Raw genomic sequence first — 7,574 nt, 5'->3', positions numbered from 1 at the left:
CCTACAACACAAAGTATTCAATTTTTCTAACCTCGCTGAACTTATAGATACTTTCTTCTAATCTTCTTCACCATCTAAACTACTATTAAGTAACTAGATAGATACAATAAACAATAGAGATATTGATAGTCCATACAAACCAAAGCAAAAATGGCATAAACTTTCCAATAAAAACTATGTACTAGTCCTTTTCTAAAGAAAAATTACCCGGCCACCATCAAACAAAACTATGTCAAGTTAGTGGTAGAAGAATGATAAGAAAGTAAACTTACTGATGGTGACAGGCAAAGAAACTGCTGCTGCATAATTCCTTTCTCAACTTCCATAAGTAATTGTGTTCTAGCAACTCCCTCTTTGCCTTTTGCCCTAGAATCCTAAGACCGGAATCATATCGTGAATCAATGATGCATTTAACTAGTAACAAACATTAAAGAAACCACCATTCGACATTAGATTCTGCCTAGGATAGTGCATGCAACATAAGTAAACCCTTGTAGAATCATCACCAAGAGATTATATTATGTATAGTTAAGCATGTTTGGAAAAGAGGTTTCATATCTCGCTTTAACCGAATTCAACCGACAATAAAGAAAGAGACCAACTAGTTGTAAAGAGATTTCATTTAGCTTATAACTTTATTTGTTTGTCAACCTAGGCAACCGGGGCCAACTAATCCCAAAGAGACACCTGATTTGCGAGTAGCCCAGAGTCGTCGTTGGTGAACCTTTGTGGCCACAAGGGGTCATTTTTAAACCCAGGATTCAAACTTGGGAGGTAATGCCATCTTAGAGACCAAGCCTTTAACATTAGGCCACCACCCATTATAAGCTATAACATGAATAAGTCAGCCAAGTGTTTGTTTGTGAATGACCCAAAACGAATAATGGATAGAAAGTATCATTAGGGAACTCGGTAAAGATAAAAGAAAAAAAAAATCATGTGTACTGTCCATTGCCAGAGTTGTAGGCCTCAAAAACTATCAAGAGCAAGTCGAAACTTTGATTATAGATCACACGACTGTTCAATTTCCAACACCTAAACAACACAGGACAGGTATATGTGAATTACTGAGGACAGCCTATTAGTGAATTATCAAGTATATATATATATATATTGTTCATAAATTAAAGCTAATTCTATCCTTAAGGCTTATTGCAATGTGGATTCTATTCGAGTTAATGAAGTTTGAGATACCAAGGCTTTAATTGCTTCATTGAAGTTAAACTGAATTCTTCATAATGGTGATACTATTTTGCATAATGTTGGTTGAAATGATTTAACTATTTGGTTGTGATGCTAAAACAGAGGTGTTGATCTATATTGTTTTATTTATATGCTTGAAGCCTTTAATAACACATTATTTTAACTAAGATGATTGTTATTATACAATTTAGACATATAACTTTTGTAGACAAAAAAGAGCATGTCCAGCCAGCAAAGGGAACAACATATTGTTTAACCCATACCCGTGATAATGGGAGTATCGTCAATTAAGTGGCTGCTGAAATAGTGGTATATATCTCTAAACTTTTTTAGTTTTTTTATATCCACTCTTTGCTTAACCTCAGCATGAAATAGTCCTGGGTAAAGCTCAATTTGGCCCGTTCAAATTGGTTTTAACATTTTTATTAGTTAAACTGTTTTTTTCCCATTAAATATGTAGTGTTGTTTGGCATACAGTTTTCTTTTGGAGACAGGTCTAGCTGGAACCACAGAGTCCAGTTCAGTCTCTTTCTTGTGTATCTTAATAGTACTTACAGAAAATTAACTTCTAAATATGTATTGTTTGAACTATAATAGAGTAATAAATCGACTGATTCTATAATATCCTTCATTCAAAAATTGTAAAATATGATTACTTAGTATATTATTGACTAGTTCATGATATTTAGGCCTTTAGGGTAAATTGAAAAGACTGGAGCGCGGGTCTACTAGTTCTACGGATGTTGATTGGAGAAATGATGACTTGGCTAACGTCAAAGGACCAGAAGAAGTGGTCGTGTTCGATGCTTGGGAAAGGTTGTAATAACAAAGGAAAAAGGACCTTGTTTCTCACAAGATCCTCAAGTACCAGTGTTGAAGGCTCGTATTAATGAACTTGAAGACAAAATGAAGGAAATGGATGAATCAAAACAAAGACAAGAAGCTGAGGTGAAGGAATTGAAAGATAGACAAGAAGCTATGATGCGATTTATGGTAGTTATTAAAGAGAAACCTTCTAATGCAAATCTGTCCAACATTTTTGTAGGTTTTAACGCACAGGCAATTATAATATATTGTTCTTTGAAGTTATTAACTTATTATAGTATTACTTTTTTTAACTCTAAATAATTTTAGGCTGAGTAATGATCGATGCTCTATGGGAAACCCAACATCATCTCGTTCAAGTCACAACAGGTATTATATTCATGTCCTATATATGTTATGTACCCCATTTATAAAGTGTAGTACTCCATTTTTGGACAAGTTAGCTAACTGATTTTATTCTTTGTATATATATGCCACAGTTCATGAAGACCTCGTTTCAACTTATATGGTAATTAGGGAATTTTTTGTACGGATACTACATTTTTCGAGGCCTTTGGTGTAACTACGAATTTTTGTTTTTGAATTTGTAAACCTACGAAAACCGGTGTCCAAGACACCGGTCTTGTGTACTTTATCATACAAAGTACTTTGTAGCTGAAACAATTTACTTTCAAAGTCGGTATCTATCAGGCCGGCTTCTTGTTTTATTTGTACTTACTGCCAACGCCGGTGTCTAAGACACCGGTTTTAAACTCTTTTTTTTTTAATAAAAAATACCTATGCGAGGATGTGTTTCTTGCGCAGAAACCATTTATACTGATGAGTTTGTATATATAAATTGAAGAGGATGAAACATTTATACATTTTATTATGTTCATGCTATATATTTTCTATACCGATGATCGAGTTTTGTAAGCATATAACATTTGAACATTAATACCACAGAAACATTTATATAATAAAAACATAAAAATTAAACATTTCATTTAAAAACATAGAAATCATACTCGTACTTTCTAAAACTTACTCGTCGATCAGCTGGAAATTTTATTTAAAGTTTTATATTCGAAACATTGTTCGTAAACTTCGATCTCAATCTGCATAAAAACCGTACGTTAAAATTTCATTCTAAAAGTTGTTATAAGCTCGTTTATGATCCATTAAGTAGTGTGTTAAGTTTCGTGAAGTTTCGTTACAGTTCTCATGCTCGCATGAAAAATACTTACAAGTATTTTTCGGGATTTTCGATATAGTTTACGAGTTAATTGTGGAGGACTCAAGTTCATTCGAGTGGCATTATAGTTAGACTAAGGTATAGTCTATCCGTGTTAAGAAGTAGAGTAGTTATCGGGTACCGTAGTAGCTGGTTCTAGGGAGACGAAGTAGCTCGTTTGGTGCAAATTTTAACTTGGTTTCTTTGACTTCAAAAGTCAATATTTGGTTCAAAAATCACGTTTCATACCTGGTAGTTTTAGAGTTGACATTATTGATTTCTTAGTTCATTCAATAAGCAGAACTTTTCGATCGGGAGGCATATTAAAATACAAACATAATATGGCCAAAATTGGTCAGTAACTTTTGAACTTCATTTACAAGTGTAACACAAAGTGAATTATTGTAGGACACGTCATGGAGATCGGTGACCAAGATACCGACTTTACTCAGCAAAGAAGACCGGTGTCCCGGTCACCGGATTTAGACAAAAACAAAGAAAACTGGTGTTTCAAATAACGGCTATTCTCCACGTAATACAAGACCGGTGTCTTAGACACTGGCTTTCACCCTTAAAACATAAGACCGGTGTCTTGAACACCAGTTTTCGTAGCTTTACAAATTTAAAAGCAAAAGTTCGTAGTTACACCATAGACCTCGAAAAATGTCTTATCCGTACAAAAAATTCGGTAATTAGGTATGTCATGCCTTATTTTAAGTGTATGATCTTACAGCTACATCTATCTTTCATGGATTTTTAATGGTATACTTATTTTACTTTCTTTATCAATAATATCGATAATAGGTCGGTTATATATTAAGCATTTATGTCATTAACATCTTTCCACTTTCGGCTAGTAACTATGATTTGAATACTGCATCTTCTCTGGTTAGAGCCAGGATCATGCTTTGTTGAGTGATTTTAATGCTATAGGTAGTTTTGTTAAGGAGTATGCTGTAAATGTTACCTCTAGCGATCTTGAAATCACTTTTAAGCCTTCAAGAAGCTCGTTCACTTTCTTAAATGGTACTCTAGCTAGAATGAAGTCCAAAAATGATAGGAATAGTAACTTAAATTGTTTGTACCTCTAGATTAGAATACAGAGTTATGTTCTTACGGGTTGATTAAGCCAACGTTTATCAGTTTGGCCTGTTAATTAGCACAACATGGATCAACCCGCGTATAAGTACATGGGTTAGTTGTCGTTTTTATCTGTTTGAGATATTTTCGAGTTGATAAGTGTTATGTTGGTTTATGCAGATTTTTGCAATAAACCTAAGTAGTCAAGACATAAATTTCGGTGTTTCGGTCACGGACTGGTATACGAAATATCGTTTTTTTCGGTGGTATTTCGGTGGTTTTTCGGTAATTCTAATATTATATATACATAATATATATATATATATATACACACACATAAATAAGAGTAAAAGATAAAACCTGAAAGTACTGAAACAGAATTCACCGAAATTTCGGTCAAATTTCGGAAATTTAGGTGGTATTTCTGTCAAAACCACCGAAAATTTCGGAAACGATATCTAAACCGAAATTATTTCCCACCACCGAAAACCGGTATACCACCGAAATATTACCGAAATTGATAACATAGCAATAAACAATGATGAAAGAAGACATCAACAAGTTCATTTATGCTTTCCATGGAAGAACATAAGAATTGCTTCAAAAAGTCTATAATAAGTTCATTTATACTTTCTTTAACAAGTTCGTTTATGCTTTACATAATACCTTATCGGCAGAGTTAACGATGAGCCTTTTTTTTATTGCTGTTGTTATATTGCTGTTGGAATTAATAAGAATATGTTATATATTGGAATATCATTTTGTGTTTTCAGAATTTGCTGTTATATTGCTATTAATTAATGAGAATATGCTTTCAGAATTTGCTGTTCATTTAGTTAGATTTGCTGATTTTGGTATGCGGTTTTTTATTGTTGTAGGTTTGTAAAATGAAATCAGAAAGTAACCAATTGATGCTTCCAATTCTAAGAAGTAACCATTCAAATTGACCTATAAGGAAGCAAATGACTTCTCACGAACTGGATGGAATTGCTTCTTGAATCCATCAACCTCCAAGTATAGCTAACAAGTAGCAAAAGATTTAAAGAACAAATCAATGTTATAAGTTTAAAGTATCAAAAGAAAGAGGTAAACAAGTTATTATGAGTTAATGACACAATATCTTAGTACGCACTACCTAACAGCAAGCAATTAGTCGCCCACATGGCAACATTATGATAAATAAACACATATTCCCATCCAAGTCCAACCTCACATGATAACCTTAAATCATGGAGAATATACAGCATATTTATCAAAGCTAGACAAATCAACAAAAAATGAGACTATGAATCAAAGTTTTAAGTAAAAAAAAAACAAAGATTTCTATTTTAAATACACTCCATATAAGAAATGAAAGAGCTTATGGGAAACTCCCTTTACCGCCTATCAAGTTTAAGGTGGAGTCTTTTGAGTTAACTCATGTGACTGTGGCGAAGCTACATGATAGCCAAGGGTGGTCGTGGCTACCCCACAGTGCGGAACTACATACACTTAAAACCCAGCCACCCCAGCTCAACAAAACATAACCGTTCAGCCACCCTAAACCTAAAATTCTGGCTTCGCCACTGTCACGTGAGAACCTAATTCTTACGGAAAAATCAATCAAAAAAGGGATTAAAACATACAAAATTTTAATTCAAAAATGAAAAGAGGACAACACAATGAACCCGTGATAAAAATGTCGCCAGGGGGAGTCTTATTGTAGACAACACAATAATCCTCTCCATTATTTCAACATCCATACGTTCTTGTGAATCATGACAGTCGAACTCAGAACCATTGTCACCAACGCATGTTTGAGGCTTTGTCTCGAATAACCTCGAGTACACTTCCTTAAAAGTCGTATACGATGTGTCATTAGTTGGACTTATTCCCTGACACACACACACACAAAAAAAAAGTAAATACGTACCACAATTCCTCAATAATAAGCACCCTTTTAATATACACATTATTTCTTCTCGAAATAACCTAAAAAGCACTAAGCTGGTAAGCTTTATGTATCCGAACACATTACAAGGGCAATTTTGCATTGCAAAAAACCGATAAGCCATAAGCACTTACAGATACACAATCTTATGAAACCCCAACATACCTTAGCGTTAGCTTTATCCAACCAAAATATCGAAACTTTTTGGAGAGCATGCAAATTCGATAATGTTTGTTTCCATATATCCGATACAAGCTCATACACATCAGGATTCTTCCTAACCAAAAATTAACTTTATTTAACACAAACTCTAGAAAATAATAATCATCATAAGAAAAACAAATTTGCTAGGGTTTTGGTTAATTTCCATAAATTATAAGGGCTGGTTTCAAGATCATTTTTTAAGATTTAAAAAACTAAAAAAAAAAAAAAGAGAGAGAACAAGAAAATACTTGATGAAATAAGCAGATTCTGGAAGTGGGTAACAGATTGTTCGTGCTAAAACTCTTTCAGACAACCAAACAGGAAGGAACTCCAGGATAAATGGTTGTATATTCCTTTTATAATACCGGAATATTGATGATGATGGTTTTCCGGCGTAGGATGGCCGGTCCATGGATTTTTGTGTAATGTAGACGGTTTTTACGCACTGATGGTTCCGAAGTGGTTTTTCTAATTTTAAAATGCGTAAACAAAACTTTCGTGACAAAAATTAAAAAAATGAAATTTTAAAAACTAAGTAAAACAAAACTTTCATTTGAAAAGTAAAAGAAATAAAGTTGTATAACAAAAAGTAAAAAGGTTAAAAGTTTCGCGGCAGGAATAGAAAAAACTTGACGATAATTAAAAAAAAGAAAAGTTATATGGTGAAAAATAAGATAATGAAACTTTCGTAACAAAAATTAGAAAAGTAAAAGAAATAAAGTTGTACGACAAAAACTAAAAAGGTTAAAAGTTTCGTGGCAGGAATGAAAAGGCTTGACGAAAATTTTTTAAAAAAAGTTATATGGTGAAACATTATATAATGAAACTTTCGTGTCAAAAATTAGAAAAATAAAAGTATAAAAAGTAAATAAACAAAATTTTCGTGCGAAAAGTAAAAGAAGCGAAAGTGATGTGGCAAAAGTAAAAGGGCAAAAACTTTAGTAAATTTATGTGATAAAAAGTATAAAAAAAATAAAACTTTCGTGTCAAAAGTTAGAAAAATGAAAGTTTAAAAACTAAATAAAACAAATTTTTCGTGCCAAAAGTAAAACAAATAAAGTTTTGTGACAAAAAATAAAATGGTTAAAAGTTTCATGTAGTTGACAAAAGTAAAAAAAA

This window comes from Erigeron canadensis, chromosome 9, assembly GCF_010389155.1.
Source record: "Erigeron canadensis isolate Cc75 chromosome 9, C_canadensis_v1, whole genome shotgun sequence".
NCBI classification, from domain to species: domain Eukaryota; kingdom Viridiplantae; phylum Streptophyta; class Magnoliopsida; order Asterales; family Asteraceae; genus Erigeron; species Erigeron canadensis.
Note: the sequence above shows the minus strand (reverse complement) of the source record.